This window comes from Felis catus, chromosome X (assembly GCF_018350175.1).
Source record: "Felis catus isolate Fca126 chromosome X, F.catus_Fca126_mat1.0, whole genome shotgun sequence".
NCBI classification, from domain to species: domain Eukaryota; kingdom Metazoa; phylum Chordata; class Mammalia; order Carnivora; family Felidae; genus Felis; species Felis catus.
Genome location: NC_058386.1, coordinates 22,216,205 through 22,242,500, shown reverse-complemented (window position 1 = coordinate 22,242,500; position 26,296 = coordinate 22,216,205).

The following is a 26,296-nucleotide window of genomic DNA, read 5'->3' as shown; positions in this document are numbered from 1 at the left end:
GGCACAGAATCCGAAGCAGGCTTCAGGCTCCGAGCTAGGTCCTTGACTTCTAATGTTGGTCTGTCATTAAACTTCTTCCTTTTCTAACCCTTCAACTTTGGTATCAGTAAGCTTTGAAAGTACTCTATGAATCAACAGTTTTATGATTTATAACTCCTGCCTGATCTTTTTCCCAGAACTTCTCTGTTATACCCAACTGATTACTTGGCAACTCCACTTAGGTCGTTAAGAACAATTTTGTATTTAACATGAATAAAATTCACCTGTTCATCTTGCCTCACAAACCTGTACCCCAGTCTCCCTCATGACATTTATCAGCAATTCCATGTTTCTAGTTACTTAGGCTAAAAACCTTGGAGTCGGTTTGGATTCCTCTAATTTTCCCATGTCCCTTCTGCTATCTGTCAGCAAAGTTTATGGGGTATAAATGCAAAATGTGTACATAACCTCATCAATTCTCATCACTTTTATTGCTAAGTCTAAGGCATTTCTCACCTGGATCCCTGCAGTTGCCTCCTAATTGTCCTGCTTCTCTGCTTGCCTTATTCCTGTTTATTCTCAATAGAGCCATGCACAGTGACCTTGAAAAGTAGATCAGATCATGTCCTTTCTCTGTTGAAAGCCCTGTAGCCTCTTTTATCAGACTAGAAGCTCCTGCTGTTATAATGGGCAACAAGTGTCACCAGTGCTTCCCTTTTCAAGCCCTTGACCTCATGGGCTGTTACCTCCTTCTTGATCTCTCTTTTCCAGGTACTTGCTTTCTTTGTGATTCCTCTACCTAAATACTGGGTCCCATTATGATCTTAGCATCTACTGTTGCCTCTGCCTGGATTGTTTTTTTCAGCTTTATGTGTTCGTCTCCTTCATCAACTTCTCATATTTTATTCAAGTGTCACTCTCTCACTAGGGCCTTTTTTGGCCATTCTTTTTTAAAACCTCGAGCCTTCCACATTCCTCCCTTTTCCACCTCCATGGTTTGCATTCTTCCATGATACTTACGGCCATCACACAAGAGGTCATGTTTTATTTATTTTCTTGTTTCTTTCTTGTCCCACAATACTGTTTAAGTTCCATGAAAGCAGGGAAGTAATAAGTATCTAAGACTCTTTATTTCTTTTGATTATTGCTTTTATTGTTGCATCTACAGCAGTGTGTCTATCGCACAGTATTAACTCAATAAATATTCTTTGAATGGAGTGTAATCTTCCACCTTGAATGAATCGTTTACTTAGGCATTTTCTTCAGTCTCTCTAGATGGATTTGATCCGCATTGAACCTTGGTATGGAAGTACAGTGATGTGAATCTGACTTATTGCATTATTTTTTTTACATTAATATAATCTATAGTATTGTAGAAGATGATGTAAAAATACAGGACACTGGTTTGCAGGAAAACTGTAATTTTTGCAATATTACAACAGACATGAATTGCTGTTTTACACTTTTTATTCAACCAAATTAATTTTAAAACATTAATTTAAAGAAAGTGTAAGTCATTACAGTGGAAATCCCTGCATCCTATTTCGTAAACCTCAAGCAAACCAAATTCAAACTATAAATATTGAAAGTGATCCCTTACCTTAAGTAGCATAGGTGGAACCCCTGGGATCATCACATTCATACTTGGCTCGGCCAATAGAGGAAACACAAATAATCTTACTATTCTTGACTTTTCAACAGAGAAAATGAAGCCATCTTTACGCTAAATAAATTAATCTATTATGTCTGTTAGCTTTTTCAACTGTTAACATTCAGATTTTTGATTAATTTGGACACAATTACTACTGAATAATGTTTGCCGTTAGTTTAATTGAACAATAAATATGAAAGAGTAGTTACATATATGCATTTATTTATAAATGCATGTAAACATGTACTTTTAAAAATGTTGTTTATAGTTGTCCAAGTAATTTAAGGCTCTTTCGAGAAGTGGAGTCTATATTGGCTTAAAAATCACAAAGTCCAGATTTTTTTTTTTAACTGCCACTGTTTGAACTTGACCTATGAGAACTAGAGCATGTGGTGACATACCTTAAGTCCCCAGGCTTTTTGTTTCTAAATGTTAAGCCAGTTCTTTTCTGAGAGCTCATCTAACTATTATACGAGTGTTATTTTTATCATATTTGCAAAGTTTGAGTCTCTGAAATCAAATTGCACATTTCTCACGTAGTCATTTTATTTTCTTGTAATCTTCGTGACAAATCTAAGAAACAGAAGTTTCAGATGTTTTGTGGGGAAAAAAAAGTACTTAACAGTTTCTGCAAAATTGCTCTTCACTTAGTTAATTCTTGCTTATCTTTCAGTTGTCATTTCAGTTGTCACTTCCTAAAGAAAAACTTGTCTGATCTCATTTTATATATTATTATTTATCAGCACTGCCCAATGGTGCTTTCTCTGATGATGGAAATGTTCCATATCTTCCTGTCCAATATGGTAGCCAGCAGCCACATGTAGCTTTTGAGGGTATGGAATGTGGCTAGTGTGATTGAGGAAAGAAATTTCTGATTTTATTCATTTTTACTGGAATCAAATTTAAATGCATTAAATCATATATAGCTAGTGTTTATCATATTGGACAGCACAGTTCTTGACTACAGCCCTCTCATTCGCTGTATTTGTCATCATTATAACCTTGCATTTCTTAGTGTAATGACTTGACTCATTTCTCACTTTACCATTAGAGTTTCATCATCATATTTAAATAGGTCCTTGTATATTTTTACTCATTTTTGAATCTTCAGGACCTAGCTACATAAGTGGTAAAAAGCAAATATTTAGTGCATAAATTATTGTGATATGGCTGATGCATTATGCAACTCAAGCGACACCTTTGACTTAGTGTATAAAAATGTGCCTTGCCTGGAATTCTTCACTGCACCATGGCTAATGCAGTGACATCACAGAGTGGCTCTGAACCAGGATAGGGAAGGGAGGGAGTTTAGTGATAGTGAAATCTGTAACAGAGAAAGGGCCGTTGTCCATGCTTCCCTTTCTAAGAGAGTTCAGTGATGAACAGTGAAGTATTAAGATGTACTAATCAAGCATCTAAGATTATTGAGGGTTTTGTTGAAAATCACCCATTCATTGACTTATGTAGGTAAACACTCTAATTCATGTATTGACAGTCAACAGTCATAAGACAGCATGCTTTAATCTAGGTATTTTCAGTATACATAAGAAAGCTTGAAAAAAAAAAGACAGAATCTGGATCACGGCTTTCCTTAACATAATGTGTATAGCAGTCGATCATAACTGTATATGGCTTGTTTCTTTTGCTTTTATACAGTTTCCTTTAGATAAAATTCTATATTTCTAATATAAACTCCAGGAGGATTTCCATACAGGTAAACAAATGCTACTGAAAGTTCAGAAGCTATCATACTTGAGCCTTAAATATACACATAATAGGCTCACATACATAATCCAGTGTTAGATTTTCTTTTTGCTGTTCTTCCTATAATTCCTTTAATTTAATAGATACAGTTTTTCATTTAGAATAAAAATTAAGTCACTTGAGTAGAGCCCCTCTTCAGTGACTTATTTTTCCAAGAGGTAAGCACCTTTTTAATTTTTCTCTTGAGGCTACTTGTAGCACATCTATTGGTTCCAACTTGCTTCTTTTTGACCTTTCTGACTCGTTCTACCATCACCCCCCAGATCTGTCAAGAAAAGGAAAGTTAATAACCAAGTTTCAAGCCAAGAATGAGATTAGATTCACACTCAGGCGAGGGAAGGTGAGTTTTGAATTTTGAAAAGAAGCCCTTCAAGGGTCATGTAATTACTAGGGTGTTATCAAAAAATTATTACTGCTGCATATTCCTCATTTGGGAGGCAAGTGCCACAATGCCACAGGGCAGAAGCAAGTTACAAATGGTGACATGCAAATGAGTCAGGAAAGCACAGACTTTGGTGTTCCGCTGCCCCATTTGCTAATGGAAAATGCAACATCAGAAAGCTTGCCTTTCATGGAGAATGACATATCTAGGACATTGGCTGGGATTTATAGTCACCCATCTTTCTGCTGCTTCATTGGCTTTTACAATTCATTTCAGTTTTCACTTACAGGCAAAAATCATGGTGTACAGATTAGCATATATCCCCGTCATGCTTCTTTTGGCTGCTGCTTTTACTTGTGATTAATTTTTAAAATTCAGCTAATTTATTTATGTGATAGTTCCTGAGAATCATGACTTGGAAAATAATTTTGCCTTCATCAAGACTTGTCTCCATAACAATACTCCTACATGCTTTTGCTAAGCACTTGTTCTGCTCTTCAGATTCTACCTTGATTTAAACATCCACTCTCTTGTTTAAATTAAAGAGTCCTCTTGCAGATTTTTATTGTCTGGAGAAAGGGGGAAAAAGGATAAATAAAAAAAATGACATGTCTCCGGACTAATGTATAAAAGGTCTGAAAATTACAAGTCATGTGGTGCTTCCTATATTAGAACATTAATTCTTGGGAAAATGTTTTATTCAGGTTTAATCAGCACCTTGGAGATACCATCTGAATCTTTTGAGATTTTTGCAATCTTTATTTCTGACCCAGTTTTTAAAAATTTTCGGGTGTTAAGGAACTACCGTTTTCTGCATGTAAATAGGAAATCAAAACTATTTGAAAAAGGTTATATCTTGTTACCTATTTGATTGGGTCATTTTAAGCATTTTCTTTGACTTTTACCTGAGGTAACAGTGATGCCGCAAATTATATACTCTGGGACCAGATAATTGTGAAAAGACTCATTTCACTTTTGGAGCCTTTTTATCATGCTCTAAGAACACATAATAGGTGAATACAAATGAAATTGTTGGTGTTGCTATTACATTATATTTCCGGGCATAGTATGATAGTACAATTTCAATACATAAAACTTTTAAAATATTTTTGCTTCTGTATAAACAAAATCAAACACATAAAAAAGAACAAGAGTGGGGCACCACTCTTGGTTTCAGCTCCGGTCACAATCATGGTTTGTGGGTTTGAGCCCCGTGTTGGGCTCTGCACTGGCAGTGCAGAGCTTGCTTGGGATTCTCTCTCTCTGTCTCTCTCTCTCTCTCTCTCTGCCCCTCACCTGCTTATGCTCTTGCTCTCAAAATAAACTATAAAAAAGGAACAAAATCATCCTTTTTTTGACCTACATGGTATACAATCATGTAATAGCTAATAAAGAATTATAAATTCATAATGAAAATCATAGGTACAATATATTTGTTTTTGGGTGCCACTTTCCATGCTAATACTTAATGTTACAACAGCTATATGAGCTTCAAATTACTCAAAGTTATTAATTATGAAGCTGACATTGAGTTAATACTTTCATGATCCCTATCTAGTAAGTAGCAAGACTGGAAGCCATGCTCATCTTTTTGCCTGAAGAACCCACATAATTTACCACTGTATTATTTCAAGGTCTTCATTTTTTTCTTTGGGTAAAGAGGTCAGTCTGATTCAATATTTTCAAAGGCTTATAGTTGTATTGCTGAAAAAGTTTTGTCACAGTAGAACTAAAAATAGAATGCTCATCATATGACCTGGTAGCGGTGGTTCCCTTTTAAAGATATTAGTCAATGATGTAAGTCTTATACAGACAAATATTTCAAGAAAAATCAGGAGCCACCCAAGCCTTAAGCAATGGAATGGGACTTGACTGAGATCAGTGACCACTGGTGGGCAAGAGAGACCATTCCTAAGCTTCTACAAGGGAGCCTCTATCTGTAGTATCCATTTGGTCCAACAAATACCTGACTGCCTCTTTCTGATAGCTTTGTACAAGACTCACATCATCAGGAATCCTCCTTTTGTGCCATTATTTATTCTCTGATCATAATCACTTTCCCATGACTACAGTGAACTCAATTATCCCTAGAAAAGGGAATTTATTTTTGAACCAGTGCCACCATATATAATTTTCCCTTAAAGATCAGATTTTTGAAAATAGAAATCTGTTCTTCCCATTAATTCCTCACTCTTCTGAAATTACAGGCCAATTCCCAGTGCTTAAACATGCCATAAAATCTATCCATGGGGCGTCTGATGGCTTAGTCATTTGAGGACCCAACTTTAGCTCAAGTTATGATCTCAGAGTTTGTGGATTCAAGCCCCCATGTTGGACTTTGTGCTGACAGTATGGAGCCTACTTCAAATTTTCTGTCTTCCTCTCTCTGTGCCCCTGCCCTGCCTCCTCCTTCCCTCTCCCTCCCTGTCTCTCTCTCAAAAATATATAGACATTTAAAAAAAACTCTCCAGAGAATATCTAACTCCCCATCCAATTCTGTTCTCAAGCTGAGCCCTACCATCTCATGTCTTCATTATGTTCATAGGAATTTCATATCACTGAGCACTGTAGTATAAACTTTATGTAATTCAAAGGAAAACAAAATGCTTACAAAAAAGGTCTTAAGAGTGTCAAGTTAAAATCTTTTAATTCTGTAAGGATTTTAAATAACATTTTGTTTAATTGTATGTGCATAGGTGTAATATCTAAAATTTATTATGGAAATCTAGAATTTTTATGATTTATGGGTAGCTTATTAAAAACAAAACAAAGAAAAATCTAAGACAAGTAAACTTTTTTTGCCAATACCACTCATTAGTTGATCCAAGAGTCCTACTAATGGAATAGCTTGAGTTTGATCCAGATTTTCATCAACGTCTCTTTATTTTCCTATCAACCTTATGATATTAATTATTCTTACTTACACAGTTGAATAATGCTGACAACACATTGTATTTATAAAGCATAACATTTCTTAGACATTGTCTTTGCTTTGCTTCTGTACTTTTTTCCAAGTCTTGTTGTAAGTACACCATGGTTATTAGTTGATTATGGTTTTTCCCAGCTCTTATGGTGACAACATCTGTTGAAGAGAAATTCTTATATGATACTTCTGTATCGCATTAATATTTGTCATCTTTTTCTATTATTTTCCTCCCTTGATCTCCTATTACTAGTCTTCACTAATTACCTGCCTAAATGTCAGACACCTTTGGCCATTCACCTCTAATGCCCTATTTTCCTATGATAGAACTTCAACTCAAAGATCCTTATATTTATGCCCCTGTCATCTTAGGAACGTTTACTGTGGTAGAAGGCATGAAATCTGGAGTAAAAGTATTTTGTTAAGAGATATGTCCTAAATATTACCTGGGCTTCCTTAAAACAGGCAATTAGATTTCTCAGTATCAGTTTCTTAATAAGAATTTTGAGATAATCTTAGCTTATCTCATGGACTGGCTGTGAATCTCAAAGAAGATAATATATATCAGAGTTTTTTGCAAACGGTGAAGATTTATGCAAACACTACTGTTACTTCAAATCTACAGTCTCTTTGGAGTATCTGTAGTCCACTCCTCTATTTTTATTATTACTGTTTTAAGTAGGCTTTATGCCTAGCGTGGAGCCCAACATGGGTTTTGAACTCATGACCCTTAGATCAAAACTTGAGCTGAGACCGAGAGTTGGCACTTAACTGATGGAGCCACCCAGGCACCTCTGTAGTTAACTCCTTTAACTACCTATTTACTTTTCATGTCAGATACTCTGAAGTCCTCTCCACCACAGGTGCTTCAAAGGAGGAAAAAGAAAACCCAAAGCATGCCCACTGCAGTGAAAGGAGTCTCCTTGGGGGCTGTTGGTTGGGGATGTATAATTGCAGCCATTAACGTTTTTGAACAGGACTGTTCCTTGATGAAGTTGTTTCTGCAATTTGTATCCACAAAGGGGGAATAAAGAGTAAATGTACACCATTGATAGAGCATAAAAGAATGGAAGTTAAAGGGAGAAATCCTATACCATCTTGATAAGAATACCAAAGAAAGATAAGGGAGCTATGCATGTTGAATGACTTTCCAGTTCTAGTACCACCTGACAAGATGATAACGATTCTCTTAGGCTGAATTGTAGGTTGATGCTGTGAGTTGAGTTGTGACCACTAAAGAGATATGTTGATGTCCTAACACCCCCACCCCGACTTGTGAAAATGACCTCACTGGGAAATAGAGTTTTCGCCGATGTCATGCAATGAAGATGCTATGATTAGGATGTTATCCACTATGACAGTATAAAAAGAGAAAAACACCATGTGAAGATAGAGATACACAGGGAGAATGCTATGTGACAAGAGAGGCAGAGATTGGAATGGTGAATTTATAAGCCAAGAAATGGCAACCATTAATATTTACCACCCTATACTAGGAAGAGGAAGGAAGGATTCTCCCCTATAGGTTTCAGTGGGAACATGGCCCTGCTGACATCTTCATTTTTTTCTTTTCTTTTTTCTATTTTTTTGATTTTTTTCTTTTCTTCTCTGTTTTCTTTAATTGTTTAAGATTTTTATTAATAGGTAATTGCCATTTATTGAAGTTTTTGAAAAAATCAAGTTGTAAGTTTGTATTACAAATTAAAAAAGAGGTTCTTAAAATCTCATCCTGACCAGATATGAAACAATTTAAAAGGATGTATTGAGAAAAGCTAGGTTTCAGACAAAATAAAAGCACATTTGCTGTTCATATAAAGGACATCTTTGGGTAAAAATTAAAAAAAAAATTCCACACTTCGTAGATAATGCATATAATTCCAGTTATATGGTCATTGGGCAAAGAATAAGCATTTAAGGGCTTCAGTTCTAATATTCCATTCATTTCTTAATGCTGGAATTTCATATTCATTCCTTCTTCTTGGATGAGTAAACTGGATGATGGTAGAGATAGTAAGCTGGCATTTATTCACTTGCCAACTTTTCAGCCTCTCGAGCTGCACGTGGATCGTCTGGGTTTGTTTACTTGCCATCTTCTTGTTTGGGGATTTCTGGGCATCTGTGTGGTACTTGAAGTTGTGGTGGTACCAACGTTGAGGTGACTATTGACCTTGTGACTCCCTGATTTCCCTTACCTTCTTCATTGCGGCCCTCTGTAGACTATCTTTGGTGAGGAGGACCCCAGCAGAATCGTGGTCTGTAATTCCCATATATAATCTGTTTCACTGGTCTGTCTTCATCTCCTGCGTCCTGGTTGTCGGCACCATCCATCCCTTCTCCCTGAACAGAAGGGTTCGAAAATGGTGGTGACTGCCCCTAGAGTCTCCACATGGAATAAGTTGGGAACCATGGCCTGTGGTAGGGCTGTGCTGTTGGACTTGGCCTCGGGGAGCACTCTGACCCCTTATTCTTTGCCCTGCTCTCACTATTCTGCTAATTCTGTTTACACTTGTTTGGAGGATGGCAGTGACCATAATGGTTAAGGTGTCCTGTGTAGTTACTGCCTTCCACTCGAGCTTCACCATGGCTTGTAACATTTGCTGCCTTGGCACCCTTTTGTCCTTGAGCAGCACCAGCCTCCACACTTGTTCCATGTCCTCTGCTGTGAAGGTGCTTTCTTGGCTTATTCTCATTTCTGGGAGTCTGTTGTACTAATACATCTTCTTTGGTGTCATTCTTGTTGACGAAACCATGTGTTTCTTACATTGAAACATTTTACTGTTTCTAAAACCTTTATGAGTAGCTTTTTGTCCCCACTGGCAGGCGCCACTGATGTGCCCCTGGAGTTGCTCCTTCCTGGTGCCCAGCTTGGTGTCAGCAACAATGGAGGCACAGTGGGGAGGTGGTGCGGGGAGGCTCCTGTGTCTGGTCTCGGTGCTCATGGTTGTGGTGATGGTAACCGGAGCCTACTTTGGCAGCTGAGGTGGGGCTGCTCAGTGCTCTCAGGGTTCTACTCTCCTCATTCCCAGTATGGAACTCCTGACACCTTTATTTCATTAAGACTTCAAGTCTCCAAAACTATAAGAGAATAAATTTATCTTGTTTGAACTCACCCATTTGGTGGTACTTTGTTAAAGCAGCCCTAGGGAATTAATCGAGTTGATGACCTTGGTTTATATTTGGTAAATCCTACATTTGAGGGTCTGTTGGAACGTCCATAGGGAGATGTACACACGTGGGGGAGATGTAGAACTGGTAGTAAGAAATACAAATCCAATGTTTAGTGGAAAAGTAGTTAGAAATGTGGCTCTGGGAAACTTCAATTTATCAACCCTAGTTGAAATCCTAAAAGGAGGACATACATGTTGCATTAATATCATTTGTGCTAGCCACTGTACCAGCAGTAATCCAAAAATGTATGATAATACAATCAAGTTTTCCTATTTACTTATTTTTAATGTATTTTTAAAAATTTTTCTTTACCATTTATTTATTGTCAAGAGACAGAGACACATTGCAAGGGGGGAGATGCAGAGAGAGAGGAAGGCACAGAATCCTAAGCAGGCTCCAGGCTCCGAGCTGTCAGCACAGAGCCCGACGCGGGGCTCGAACTCACAGACTGCGAGATCATGACCTGAGCCGAAGTCGGACGCTCAATGGACTGAGCCACCCAGGCGCCCCTGTAATGTAGTTTTTTCAAATATTTATTTTATTTTTGAGAGAGCACAAGTAGGGGAGGGGCAGACAGAGGAGGACAAAGGGTCCAAAGTGGGCGCTGCCCTGACCGGCTGACAGCAGCGAGCCCTATACAAGGCTCCAACTCATGAACCGTGATGTCACCACCTGAGCTGACGTCAGATGCTTAACTGACTGAGCCACCCAGGTGCCCCTCCTGTTTACCTAACAGTTGAAATAGATTTGCATCAAGGACACTTCCATATGGTGGCCTAGGAATCCATGTCCTTGGATCTTAGGGTTCCCCTACCTTAAAGGGTGTCCTCAGATTCTTTACTGGAGTCTTTGTATTCAGTAGTCCAATAAGCAAGAAGAGAGAGAGAGAGTAGGATCATGTAAGATACTTTATGAATCAGGCTTAAGCTCCACTAGCTAGAACTCATTTACTTTCCCCAAGCTTAAGTATAGAGGAGCCTGGGAAATAAAATCTTCCTCTTTGATCAGATCAACATCTCTGTAGATTCTATCACAGATGGGCACAGAAACAAAGGTGTGCAAGATGGGAAATGACATGCATGTTTAAGCAAGTGCAGCCGGGATTCTTTGTGTTCAGAGGAAAGGGAGAGTAAGACCATCTTGGGCTATGCAAAATCAGAAAGTACAGCCCTGTGTAGAATATTGAAGAAACAGTACAATTTGGACAAACCGTGGTAGAGGGGAAATGACCGAGAGGAAGAAGATTGAATGAGCAGAGCCACAGAGGGAGTGGGTCCCAGGATTTCTTCTGAAAATAGCATTTGGACAGTTGAGGCGGGTAAACCAGAATCCAGTTCAAATCGCAATAGGATGTTCCTAGTTAATGCGCAGATCAGTAGTGGATTCACCCTTTCACTTTACCTTTGCCAAGTGGATTTAAAATTCTGCAGACTCTAATTTATTGAAATTTACTGCCGAAGTGAGAATGACAGTTATTTCTTTCCACTTCTCAGTATGGGACCACAGTTTTATTAGAATGCTTGCCCTCTGCGCTCAGCAAGGAGCATGTTATAATTAGATGAGTATTACAATAGAGATTCTGTTAATGGGATTTTGGAGACATAGTAAAAAAGAAAACCTACAAGAGTGTCTCCATTAGACTCTATATAAGTAAGGGAAACCTGTCTTAGGAGACCACTAAAGAAATCAGCAGGAGTTAGTTAACTGAAGGTCAAACAAAATGACACGTTAAGCCTTGGGGGATACTGTTACACTAATCACGGCAGGTCAGGGACTGAGTGGAGGTGCCTGTGCATATTACTAATATGAAAATGAAGATGGGAATTAAAACATCAGAAGTGCCCTCTTTATTTTTGTATAAATTTGAATTACACCTCTCAGTAAACAGTATTAAAATATTTTGTCCTGCGCACTGTCAGTGTGACATCACAGGGCATCCTTAAATGTAAACGTTCTATAAGCAGTATTTTAAAAATGATTCTCACTTGAGGTCAGGTAGCCTCTGCCTCCTTTTTAAAGTGTATATATTTTTTCTGAGTATATAAAAAATATGCTCATCGTTAAAAAAAAACTTAGAAAAGGAAGAAAACATAAGACAAAACATTTAAAATGTCATCATACCAAAAAATCCCCTGATGTTTTTGTTTTTCTATTAACTATTCATAGATAACATATACCACGATGATAATTTACACTGGTTTTTCTATCGAGTTGTTTTCATTGGAATTTTTGGAATATTTGGAATCCAAATATTTTGGGTTGATTGGTTCTGTTTTTCTTTTGACTTAGTGTTTTTCATTATCTTGGAAAAATGATGTGAAACAGCCTTAAAAATAATTACTGGGAGTTTCATCTCATCTGTCTGAATATCCTCTAAGGGAAGTACAAGAAAATGAAGTCAATTATTTTTTACTCATTCAGCGCAAGTCTGTACTGTCCTTGTTCAGGTAGAGAAAATAATGTCAAAGAAGAAAAAACACACATAGGATGGTGGAGCGCCACAGTGGTTGAAGCCTTCATTGTCCATGGGCCTGCCCTTCGGCATTGCACTTGCCAATGACTAGGGATTCCTCTCAATACCCCTCCGTTCTTCAGTTGTTAAGAGGGCAGCGCCAGAAAGGGCAGGGGATGAGTGGGGACTTTATCCACTGTTCACTTAGTGGGTTTCTGCCTCGGAACCTAGACTAACTACAGTGAGACTCTGCTCCTAAGTGCTGACCTTTCCAAATACTCAACTCCTGTCCCCAAGATTAAAAGGGTTCCATCTGGATTTCCTCTTTCCCTAGCATTTATCTTTGAGTAACCACAGGCATTTGAGGCTGGTATTCAAAATGACAGGACTTGAGGATTTCATTCTCTACAGTGTTTGTGTTTGTAATAATTTACAACACCAGGGAAAAATGAAATAACAGGATTGCTGCAACATAAGTGTTGGGCTTTTTACCGTTTGACCTGGCGAGAAACTAGCAGCTCAACTAGGAGAAAGGGCAACTAGGTGTTAAAACGGTGAAAAAGTACTGTTCTCGTGCAGGCATTTATCCCAATAATGGGAGGTTTGTAGATTGCTTGTCAGGCAGGTTTGACTTGAGTCTAGATTCAGCACTATTCCTTCCTGTGTCCATATGAGACATAGATGTTACTTGTATAGTTCTGACACATAAAAGACTAACATAGACGGAAAACATTTCTTTATTTCTTAATGCCTTTATAGACATAAAGTACGAAACACTAATATTTCCATATATGCTGTCTTGAACCATATGCATGTATGAAAATTAGTCTTACTTTTAATCATCAATTGTTAATATATCCCCAGGAAATTTTACTGCCTGTTTTAGAAGTAAAGAAATGAGCGATGAATTTAGCTATCCTGCTGACCTAATTTTGAACGGGTTGATTCATATGTTTTTTATATATCCTGATTTGAGGGTTAAAAAGTTAATGCGTTGGCTATGGTTGCGTCAAGTCAGATGATAAAACCTCTCTTCTAAAAAGTGACTGATAACAACACACTTGGATAGGAACAGGATTAATAATTGAGAATTATGTACGTGCATGATTTCCATATATGATTCATGACACATAACTGTGCCAAAGAATTGCATTACAGTTGATGAAGCTATGAAATATGGTTCCTGTCACTTTGTAAATGATCTTTGATCCCAAATTACTTCACCTGGCAAGTACTAGAGTCTGTTTTCCTTTTCTGCTTTGTTTACATTTTTTTCACTAAAGTGCTTTGTGTTTGTTTGGAGGTTGTTTTACTTCTCTAGGTTTTAAATATACAAGTTAGTGAATTCTTTGATAGGCAAATCACTTGCTTCCTTGAAAAGAGCATAAAGGGTAATCAAGATTGTGAGGAGGAAGGGGCGCCTGGGTGGTTCGCTTAGTTGAGTATCGGACTTTGTCTTAGGTCATGATCTCATGGTTCATGAGTTCAAGCCCCACGTTCGGTTGGATGCTGTCAGCCCAGAACCTGCTTCGGATCCTCTGTCTCCCTCTCTCTGCGCCTCCCATGCTTATGCTCTCTCAAAAATAAATAAGACATTAAAAAAAAAAAGATTGTGAGGAGGAAGAAGGATGAAGATAAAGTGGGCATGTGCTTCTTCATAATTTTTAGGGTTGTACAGTATAAGAGTTTAAGAGAAATTTTAAAATGCATCCTGTGAAGTAACAGCCATGACCCTTTCTCCTCTGGCAGATTCCTAAGTTACCCATTGCAGAAGAGAGAGTAAAATGAGGTAGATTTAAATGGGGGTATAGAAAAAAAGCGTTGAAAAAAAAGAGCAGTGGCATAATATCCAGTAAAACAAGTGACCATAGAATGTTGGGGCTACAGAAGAAATCAGAGAGAGTGAACTTGCCAAGTGAGGCATGTTTCTCTGGTCCATTAGTCTCATAATGAAATTACATACTTATAAGTATTAATAAAAATGGAACCACTCTAATAGCATTCTTCTTAGTAGTGTTCTTAGAAATTAGACCCTTTTCAAATGGAATCACTTGCTCACATGATCTTCTTGTAGCTCTGTGTCCTTTTAGACTCTTCTTTGTATGAGTTCAGTCCTAAATGATGAGAAGTCCCACATAATTCTGCAAATTTACTTGGCTGTTTTGCTGCATCAGTCTCTGAGCCTAAGTTTCCAAGCCTACTTTTTCAAATGTGTATTTAGCGGGGCTCCTGGGTGGCTCCGTTGGTTAAGCGTCTGACTCTTGATCTTGGCTCAGGTCATGATCTCACAGTTCATGAGATCAAGCCCCATGTAGGGGTCTGCGCTGACAGCATTGAGTCTGCTTGGGACTCTCTCTCTCTCTGCCCCTCCCTTGCTCTTGCTCGCTCTTTCAAAATAAATAAGTTTTAGAAAATAAAATAGGTATTTAAAATGTTTACCACAAGCATACCATTGTGAAAACAGGATATTCTGTCCCTCCCAAAGCTTTGTAGATTATACCTCATATCCCCGTTATGGCCATTGTTGGAGATCTCAATAATTCTTTCAAATCCTGACTTGTAGACAATGTCAGGTTTTCCATTTTTTAATTTTTTTGTTCACTAATTCATTGTCTATTTTGGAAATGTTTCCGGTAGTACTTACTTGACAAAAGGAAGAATTTGAGAAAATCTAAGTCTTAAAAGTCATAAGAGCACTTATGCAGAAGAGTAAGCTGAATATTACAAAACAATGAATATACATATTTACAAAGCCAAGAACATATTTACCACATATATCGTAAGCGATTTATTGCATATTACCCATGTACTATCGTGGAAATCTTGGTGGATTGCTCAGAGTCAGGGCTGCTACTCATTGTCTCCTGATAGGTGGCTATCTCTGATCAGAGGAAATAGTAATTCATAAGGTAGTTCTTTGTCTTAGAAAAATGAGTGTTTTTTATAACTAATTTTGTTTTTGTTGATAGAACAAGTTTCTAGAGGGAAATCACTTTGAGTAAGAGAAAATGCTTTGTTTACTTTTCTTCCACTGGCCTCTTCTCTTGGCCTACAGATAACCTCACTATATCTCCCATCCTTCTACTGTGTTCACTGTTACATCCCTAGTGCTCAAAATAGTACTGGGAAAATGGTAAGTGTTCCATAAACAGTTTTGAGTGAAGTAATTAAAAGACAATCGGAATTAACCTGTCTAGATACCCTCTAATTTATTTCCTTTTATTACAAAACTGAACTGAAAGAAAAATACTCAGTACTTGCTATTCCTTTTTCTTCATATAAAATCACTTGTAAACCCACCAAAGCAACTGTCTCTGTGCAACATTAAAATAAAACTTTTTTTTTTTAATGTCCGCATGGAATGGCCAATTCCAGAGCTGTGTTCTCTCTAACATTCAAGGTGGACTTCCTCATGGCAGTTAACCCAGAGGTTTTCTTCTTTCCTGAAACTCTTTCCAGAATTTTATAATGAGAAAAGATCTTTATTCCTCTCTTCCCCCTTGCTCATTATAATCCCACAATGACTAATGCTTTCTGAAAATCTATTTAATGACTAGTTTAGGGAGTAAAAGCATTATTCTGGAATTTGATTGCTTGATTCAAATTCTGTCCCCCGTAATTACCAGATCTTCTGAGCATGTTCTAAACCTCGCTGTACTTAACACAGCCCATTACAACCTCTGTTAAATGAGGGAAGTTGTTTCATCTACCTCATGGGATTTTCATGGCTACGAAATAAGGTAAAACATACAGAGTCCTTCAAGTCACATTCAGCTCATCACGAAGACTCATCAGATACTAGTTTTTATGAAATATTAAAATACAGCACCTAGGGGCACCTGGGTGGCTTGGTTGAGCATCAGACTTCAGGTCATGTTCTTGCAGTTCATGAGTTTGAACCCCACATTGGGCTTGCTGGTAACAGTGCAGAGCCCTCTTTGGATCCTCTGTCCCCTCTCTTTGTCTCTATACCCCTCCCCCACTTGAGCTCTCTATCTCTTTTCTGAAAAATAAATTAAGAAAAAAAACAAACAAACAGGGGCACCTGGGTAGCTCAGTCCGTTAAGCGTCTGACTTCGGCTCAGGTCATGATCTCACGGTCTGTGAGTTCCAGCCCCACATCGGGCTCTGTGCCGAAGTTCAGAGCCTGGAGCCTGCTTGGGATTCTGTGTCCCCCTCTCTCTCTGCCCCTCCCTCACTCATACTCTGTGTCTGTCTCTCTGAGAAAATGAACAAACGTTAATTTTTTTTTTTTAATTTAAAAAATACAGCACAGAAATATATTTCATTTCCACATTCCACAGCTGGACAATTAGTCCTGTTTAATTCTGTTCTCTCACTCGTCTTATTGTCCAGTTAGCTACAAAATCCTACCTAAATCTACTCACGTTGCTGTTTTCTGACTCTAGCCCTCATTGGCTCATATCTAGAGTTTTGCAGATGTGGTTATAATTTTTTAGCACTGGGTTAGATGTTGGTAGAAGCTAGACTATAACATGTATCAAATAACAATGGCTTTTCTGGAATTACTTCCTTTTACTTTTCAAGCAATCGTAAAGTAAATATTCTTTTTTCATCTCCATAGAAGTATCTGAAGCTCCAATGATAAGCCAGCTACCTTGATCGAGGTAACAGTACAATAAATGCCAGAGCTGGCATTTCCCATTAATATCCGGTTATACATACTTTGTTTCTTAAGCACTCCAGCAATTAAACCCTTTAGTAGGGAAAGGGGGGGAAGAACTCTTTGAGGGCGTTTCCTTGGGAAAACTGAAGTTATAAATACACCCTGAAAGGCTATAGATATTGGTGTCTTACAAACTTTATGACATCTCAAGAAGATTATGTAGCTGGATTAGATAATGAGATTGTAAATGTCTCTCGGTTAAGTTAGGCTTTATCTAAAACAAGTTCATTGTGTGCCAGCTCTTGAAAGCCCCTGGTTCTTATAAATCATGATATGCAATGACTTCATGTAAAGTCCTTGCTAAATTTAATCAAGAACATTCTGTAAAATGGGCCATCCTTTAGGCAGTAGAAGGCACTAATGATGGTTTGCATAGGTGTATTTATCCTGGTATATAGACAGTGAAGTATTGGCATCTATCTGCTGTATTTCTTGAGCTCTAAAACCAGCAGACAAGAAGCAATCCAAACAGTTTATTTGTACTTAAGTGAGTAAAGCAACCTCAAATCCTGAAATGTAGTCCTTGCCCGCTCTCGCGTAGTATGACCCAATCTAGGAATTGACTACAAAGCCCTTAGATGTGCTTTTAATATGAATTGTGGCCCTAGTTCATAAAATAGCATTTCATGACATTACTTTGTGATTAGACTACTGCAGGGTTTTTTTTCAAGTAATTTTTTTTAATAGTTAAAATGAACTATTTTCAGGCTTTTCTCCATGCAAAGCAGGAGAAATATAAAGGCTCTTTTTGATCTGGCGTCTTGTATTAATTTAAATTGAATCTTCACTATTTGAATTTATTGCAGCAGATGTCCTCAGCTACCCAATTATTTTAGCACAATTTGGCACATATATAATTTTAAAAGATCTTGTATCTAGGCGAAGCATTTAATTTCCTACCAAATTAATCCCTTTGGAACATTACGTTGGATGCCATGGTGATGAAAAAAAAAAGACTCTTTCATAACAGCAAGTTGCTCCAGTAAATACCCAGTATTCTGCACAAATGGGAGATCTGCATTTATTTCTTCTGTTATATATGGTGCACGTTTTCTTATTACTAATTATGTACTTTCTCAGCTATTTTTAATAGGAATGAATGCTGTGCCCTTTCCTTCCTAATTCTGGGTTTTTCCGTTTCCCCTTTTCGAAGGAGGTGACATGATTTTTTTTGACCCTAAAAGGACAGCGGATGTAGATTAATCAAGCATTCTTCAGCACTGTGGTCAGAAACAGGAATGATAATAGAATTTGGTCCTTAAAAATTTGCTTAGTTAAACGACATATACCACAGTATGCATTTTTAGTAATTAATTAAAAGCAAGTTAATGTGCCCCAGTTACTGTTGCTGTGTAACAAGTTATTCTAAATCTTTTTAGAGTAAAGCAAAGCATTTTATTACATGTACAGATCATGTGGAATAGATAATTAGATATGGCAGAGCACAGATGGTTTGACTGCGATCCATGATGTCTGGGCCCTCAGCTGGCAAGACTCAAAGACTAGAGATGACTTAATGGCTCAGAGCTATGAAAATCTCGAAGTTCTTTCACATACATTTGTGGCACATAGTCTGGTATAATTAAAAGTCTGGAAATTCAGCTGGGAACATTGGCTGAAACACCTGTAAACAGCCTTTCTTGGTATTTTTGGTTTGAATACCATGGTGGCTAGTTTCCGAGGTAAAGCATCTTACAAGAAGGCATGCCAAGGAGCAAGCATTCTGAGAGAATCAGGTGAAAAAACCTCAGAATTCACTCGGCATCACTCCCTCCGAATAGTTATAAACCCATCCCTAAACTCACTCTACATTCAAGGAGAAAAGACACAGACCTCACCACTTAGTAACAGAAGTTGAAATGATTTGTGGACATACTCGAAAGCCACGACAAATGTATCACTTAATAGAATCATAGATGACACATACTTTGTTTATACTTAAGATTGTTGTAGTCTCTATAACATGACACCTCCCTCAACTGTTGAGAGATCCATTGAAGTTTAGGTAGAGACTATGACAGCATATCCACCATATATGTTATGCTCAACTTTGAATTCTGCTTTCGAATTCTTGATTGCATATCATAAATTTTCTTTATGATAGTTAGAGTTCTGTTGACTTAAATATAAGTAGAGTTCTTGAATTGCTACCACACAGTAGCAAGATTGGAATAAACTCAAGGTGCCTGGATGGCTCATTTGGTTAAGCTTCCTACTTTGGCTCAGGTCATGATCTCAGGGTTCATGAGTTTGAGCCCCACATTGGGCTCTGTGCCGACAGCTCAGAGCCTGGAGCCTGCTTCAGATTCTGTGTCTCCCTCTCTCTCTCCCCCCTCCCCTGCTCATTTATTCTCTCTGTCTCTCTCTCTCTCTCTCTCTCTCTCAAAAATAACATTAAAAATAAAATTTAACAAAAAGGAAGAAGCAATAACCAGAAGAGGATAAAAGGGAAGCTTATAAATCGGCATTAATGCTGAGCCTCTCTTAGTCATCTGTCTCTGTTTGGGTTCCCCAAAAGTTAGTTATCAAGGAAACTACTTAAGTGCATGTAGTTTATTTGAGAGGTGATCCCAGGAAGCATAAGAAAGTAAGAAAAGCCAATAGGGTATGTTCATGGGTAGGTATTTGCTCTGTGCAACTGGGACTCGGTGTAACACGATAAACATGATAACACGGTAAACGTGCCTCAGAATCCTTTGTCTAGATGAATAAGAAGCAGGAACATTTTACCGCGTGCAGTGATACCCATTGTTTGAGATTTGGGACCAGATGTATCAGGGATTCCACAATTGCCCCCATTGTTCTTGTTTGCAGTAAGCTTCTCCCCTGCTGCCCAGGAAACCCTTAGAGATGATGAGCCCCTCGAGCCGTTAAAGGAGGGAGCTGTCAGCAGGTGTAGGAATCATCTACCAGAACTGCCAGTTGACTCATCTGGGCCAAGGGGCCAGGGAATTGGAGTATCGACATCTCCTCCATCTTATTTTTTTTTATAATGATTATATTATAAATGTATTATTATGTACATAGTTTAAGAAAAGCAAATAATATGTACAGTTTACAAAAACCACCAGTGTAGGTCCTTGTTACACCTTTTCCGTGTCTTCATACGTGGTGCTTCTAGAGGCAGTCATTTATAGTTCTTAACATTTTCTAAATCTCTTGACCTTCATATTTCTCAATATATGCATGTTGTGATTTATCTGTTTTATAACTTGTGTATTGCTTTCGTATTATAGCTACTGAGAATTTAGTATTTCACATTATCTCCCCTCCCTCCAGTTTTCTCTCCCTTCATTTTTCCAATCTCATCACAATTCGGGGATAACTCAATATTCATGTTATTTAACAATACAAACATTTTCCATTACCATGAAAATAATATATAATGATACCAGGTCATTGCTTATAAAACTTCTGATTTTCTTAACATTGTTTTCATTTTTTGTTTTTTTTAAATGTACCTACAGTTAATTCTTTCCAAACACTCTATAAGCTCTGTAAAGTGTATTTTAGCAGTCCTGTTGATACAGTTTAATGCAACATTTCTATTTTCTTTATGGAGTGTTCTTCTTGGGTGACCCCCATTCAGTTCACCCGTGACCGGTATACTGTACAGCAGTTGTCCTGAGATTTACCTTTACATTTATTCTAGAACTTCGTTTTGCTTTTCATCTGACTCACATGATTTGCTTTCTGGCTCCCAGAACTCAGATTTTCTTCTCTCTCAGTATGTTACCTTCCTTTAGTAGATTACATCCTCCATTAGTTTCCAGAGAGTTTCCATGGGTGGGAAATTGTTTTGAGGGTGAATTCCTTCTGTAATTGTGAAAACGTCTTTATTTTACCTTCACATTTGTTTGCCGTTTTATCCTAGCTTGAATATCATTTTTTTTTTCAGAATTCTGAAGGTATGGCCAAGTTGTCTCCTAGTTTCCAGACATGAGTACTGGAAATTTCTGTGCCAGGATAATCTCGAGCCTTTTGTAATTAACCTGTTTTGTGTGCTGGGGCTCTTTGCTTAGTTTTACTTTTCTTCCTGAAAGCTTGTGCCTTATTTCATTTATCCTTTGTGGAATACCATCTTGTGATGGTAACACTTGGTAACACTTGGTGTGGTCTGTAGTATTTTCTCTTATGGGCTCCTTGCGTCCATTAATAGTGATATTTCTGTCTCTCATTTGTGGCTGACTTGGTATTTGTCTCTCTCAGTGATATGTTCCTTCCACACTTTTTTTTTTTTTTTAAGAACTTTTGCAAGTCAGGTATGAACTTTCTGGTTTGACCCTTTGGAAGTGTTACCACTTCTCTTCTACTTTCTACCTCTTTGCCTTCTTTCTACATTGGGAGAGATTTTATTGACTTTATTTTAATGAATTTCTGTTTTGGTGCTGTTAGTTGGAGTTTCCAAGACAACTGTTTCCTTGATATCCTAGTTCATACACATTCTTTTCCGGTTCCATGCACACAGTATCTCAAATGAGTATTATTGCATCAACATTTTCTCTTATTTCTCTGAAGATATTAACTATATTTTTTGAACTTTCTTCCTTTGTCTGTGTTATCTTGTTTCCCTACATCATTTTTATCGACTCAGAGCTTGCTTTCGTCTCCTTCATGTTGGAAGCTTTCTTCAAAGACTTGTTGTCTGTGTCTCTTTATTCGTGGAAAGATTGAGGCATACTTTAGTTGCATGTGCAAAAGTAGGATTTTTGCGTAAAAATGACCAGAGAATAGGTTAGAGGTCAGAGGAATGGTACTGTCCTCCACAGCTGCCAAATGGCACATAAGATCTCCAATTAGGATTTGTGATTAAACTCCCATAGATCTTTGAGCTCTTAGATGTTTAATACATAAGCTTAGATTTCATTGCATTTTTTTTTCTAAAAGGAACGTCCTCAGCTGATGGAATTGCACTGGTCTTTGAATAACACATTGGTATAGAGTTAGTGGACAGAACACAATATTGAGGCAGGGGAACACTGATTTCACATTCTTTCAAATGTTTATTAGGTCCTCCGGCCCTTCTCCTTGTAAGAGGAAGTCAGGGACAGAATTTATTCTTTCACTAGAAACAATTCAGAAGTAACTTAAAAAAATAAATGGTTTTGAAGACATTGGGTACCAAGGAGGAAATTACATTAATTAACTTAGAAATGGCAAACAAGCGAGATGAGCGCTGTGATTATCCCTGGTTATTGCTTCGAGATACTTTTCAAACCACGGTACAGGGTGGGGAACCCAGGTAGAACTTTCTAGGCTTCTTGAATTTCGGAGATGGCATTAAGAGTCCAGAGACAGTAAGGTGGCTGGGGTTGGCAGGATAGGCTTACAGAGATGAAGTAGCTGCACAAAGAATCTTCAGGGTGCCCCCATCAGATGTTCAAGAGTATCGATCACTACTTGTGTGTGAGGAAACGACCCTTGGCCATGGGGCATACCATCAGTGAGGATTACAGGGAACAGTGCTCAGATCTCTAACAAGTTTAGTAATAGAGCCTGTCCCACCAACCCGGCTCGGAATCCATAATTCATAGGACAAAGCGGGATTACTCAGAAAGATTTTGCCTCAAGGTGGGGAAAATTAGCCCTAGACTAAATCCCGCTCTGACCTGGCCTGGCAAAATTTATCTTCGGAGAGCAGCAGATGTTTACCAATGGGGGGAATTCAGAAAGGAAATGCTGATATGCTCAGTAACATTGTAGTTATTGGCTTGGGATACAGTTCCAAGGGTTGTAGTATCATCGAACTGAATAGTTTTTAAAGTTGAAAAGTAATGAGCTAAACATCTATTTTAACAAGTTAAAGAAATAAGAATAAAACATTCCCGAACAAAGTACAAAGAAAAATAAGAAAGATAATTACATGCACACAAAAAAATAGAGGATCATCAAAGCTGGAAGTTGATTCTTAGGAAAAAGTTGGGAAACTTACAAACTAATAGTGAGATTGACCTAGAGAGAGCACGAGTGTGCACATGCACTCTGTCAGGAATGCAAAAGATTTGTAACTACAGCTGATGAATACACTAAAAAGATAACAAAAGGAAATTTGATCAACTCATTGACTTTTAATTTGAAAAGTCAAATAACACAACATCTGAAAAAAAAAAAAGAAATTAACAAATTGAGTGATTTGAATGTCACATACTTGGAATAATTTCCCGCTTCTAATTACATGTAAGAGTGTAGGTTTAGATAAGATTAGATGCATAAGGAAGAAGAAGGAAAAAAAGAGGTTTTTTTTTTTTTAATTAAAAGCTGCTTTTGTTTAACTATTAACACAAATGGCCTCCTTTCCCTAGAAGTAAGGCGTCTGTGAGATATAGAGAAAATGGTGTGGTGGGCAACCTCTAAAGTGGCACCTTTTCCTGCTGTCCACTCCCTGTGTAATCCTTTCACCTCTTGTACCCTGGACCTCTTGACTTATAACAATAAAGTAAAACAGTGAAATATGGCACAGGTGATGAGATGTCACTTCCAAGATTAGGTTATAAAAGACTCGAGCTTCTATGTGGCTTGCATGCTCTCTTGCTCTTTCTTGCTCTGATGTCGCCAGCTGCTATGTTGGGAGGTGCCTTATGGAGAGGCCCACATGTTCAAGAACTGACGGAGGTCACTGGTCAATAGCTGGAGATGAACTGATCGCTGACAACAGTAGAGCAAGTGAGCTTGGAAACACATCTTGCCCTGTTGGAGCCTTGAGATGATGATAGCCCTACATGACCCCTCGTAGCCTGTGACAGCCCTGAGTCAAGTCACCTTGCCAAGCTGTGCTGGGATTCCTGCTCCACAGAAATTGTGAGATGGTAAACGTTGTTGAAGACACTAAGTGTGGGGCAATTTTGGATTTCATTAAGAGGGACCTAAAATTTGCTGAAGGTGACATCTGTGAGTGGAATAAAGCTCCAAAATACCACAGACGGAAGAAATTGGTAACATTAGGAGGCGATGTGGTGCGCTTCCTAGTGAGACTTCAGAGATTTCTGGGGGTTCCTGTTCCCCTGGTTATTGGCATCTGCCATCAATCATCGTTGCTATGTTCCTATGCATTATAAAATACCAACGTCAAAACCGATTTTCTCGTCTTGCTGTAAAAACCACTGTATGGAAACCAAGAACAGAAGCAGCGGCTGATGTATCAACATGGCATGTAGCAACCAAGAATTGCTTGTCTCGTTTTTAGCAAATTCTCCGCATAGCACAAGAGGCAGCAGGTAGTGTCCTACCTTTCCAAAAATGCCTGTGGCTATTAATGAAAACAAAATCATCCCTATCTGGCTGAAAAGACAGAAACTCCACATTCATACCTGTAGAGATGAAGTTACTTATCACAACACATGCACGGGCACACCTAGTTGATGCCTATATGTGTCATGGGTTGCTTGTGTGTGTGTGTGTGTGTGTGTGTGTGTGTGTGTGTGTGTGTGTGTGTCTTGATCTGTTTAAACAGAGAAGTAAGGGGCGCCTGGGTGGCGCAGTCGGTTAAGCGTCCGACTTCAGCCAGGTCACGATCTCGCGGTCCAGGAGTTCAAGCCCTGCGTCAGGCTCTGGGCTGATGGCTCAGAGCCTGGAGCCTGTTTCCGATTCTGTGTCTCCCTCTCTCTCTGCCCCTCCCCCATTCATGCTCTGTCTCTCTCTGTCTCTCTCTGTCCCAAAAATAATAATAAAAAAAAAAAAAACGTTAAACAGAGAAGTAAGTGAAGGACATTTGCCAGACTACAAGTGTTTGTTCCTCTGGAAAGAGGGAAAGAGGGAGAAAGAGATTATTGAATCTTCCCATTTACATCTCCTCATATAAAAAGTATTACTGTCTTTATTATATGAAATAATAAAGATGGATTCAAAAGTGAATACAGATTAAATTACTGTGACTCCACTTAATTTTGGAGGGTTTTGCTCTTGGTTGGTTTTGGCATGGTCTTTATCCTAAGTCCTTAGCCAACACTTGCCAAAGGCCGGTGGTAGAAAAGAAGTGTAGGAGGCTCGGGGGGTGGGGGGCTTGCACATGGGGTAGTTAACCAACAAAAAGCAGCCTTCTTACAGAAACATTGTGGACTGGCTTTATTTTCTTTGAAATATCTCAAGGCATCCTCTCTGAAAGCATTTTGAAAAGTTCCAAAAAATTGACTAGAAGAGGCACTTAACAGAATGTGAGTAAATCTCACGGGATATATTCTCATTTTAGTTAAATTTATCTGTTGATGTCAGAAGTTAATTCAACTTTTTCTTCTCTGCTTCCTGGTTTTATATCAGGGTTACCTTCTGTGGCATTAAATAAAAAGCCACGCAATTGAAGTATTAGCAGAAATTGCACTGCGTGTTGAGTTCTCATATAGCATAAAGCAGCCTGAAGGGAAATAGTTAGGCAGGGGGCACCAGAGCTCCAAGTAACTGGTGTTCTATTCAATTTTAAGCAACTTCTGTGGAATATAATGAAACACAAATAAGAGGTCTAAAATCTTGCATATTTTTCTTTCGCACTTTGAACCTAAGTTTTTTTATTTTTTGCAGGGGAGGTGCTTTTTTAAAAGATATTTTCATTTTGTTTTGTTTTTCCTACTAGTAAACATTTTAAATGATTGTTATCAAGTGAAATGTGTCATTTAAAATTAGTTTTCGGGGCGCCTGGGTGGCGCAGTCGGTTAAGTGTCCGACTTCAGCCAGGTCACGATCTCGCAGTCCATGAGTTCGAGCCCCCCGTCGGGCTCTGCGCTGACAGCTCAGAGCCTGGAGCCTGTTTCCGATTCTGTGTCTCCCTCTCTCTCTGCCCCTCCCCCGTTCATGCTCTGTCTCTCTCTGTCCCAAAAATAAATAAACGTTGAAAAAAAAATTTAAAAAAAAATAAAATAAAATAAAATTAGTTTTCAAAAACCATGATTTATTTACTAAGAACACATCTCTGACGGTATTCTATGTATGTAGAGTGTCTTAAGTATTTCCTTAATGATCACCTCAGGCACAAGCTATTTGTATTTCATCTCCTGATGATTCTGAGAACTCTTTCAGGAAACAAACAAGGTGTTTAAAAGCTGTGGTGAGATTTCTGTGATTTGAGAAATAGTTGGATTTTTCAGTTAGACTTTGGTCTTGATAACTATATTTGGATACTTTATTATCTATAGCTACATAAGAAATCCTCCCAAATTAATGGTTTAAAACAACAAACATTTATCAACGCACAGTTTCTGAAGCTCAAGAATTGGGGACTGAGTTCACTGCGGGGTTCTGGCTCCCAGTCCCTTACAAGGTTGGCATCAAGCTATTGGCCGATTCTACGATCACCTCCACCT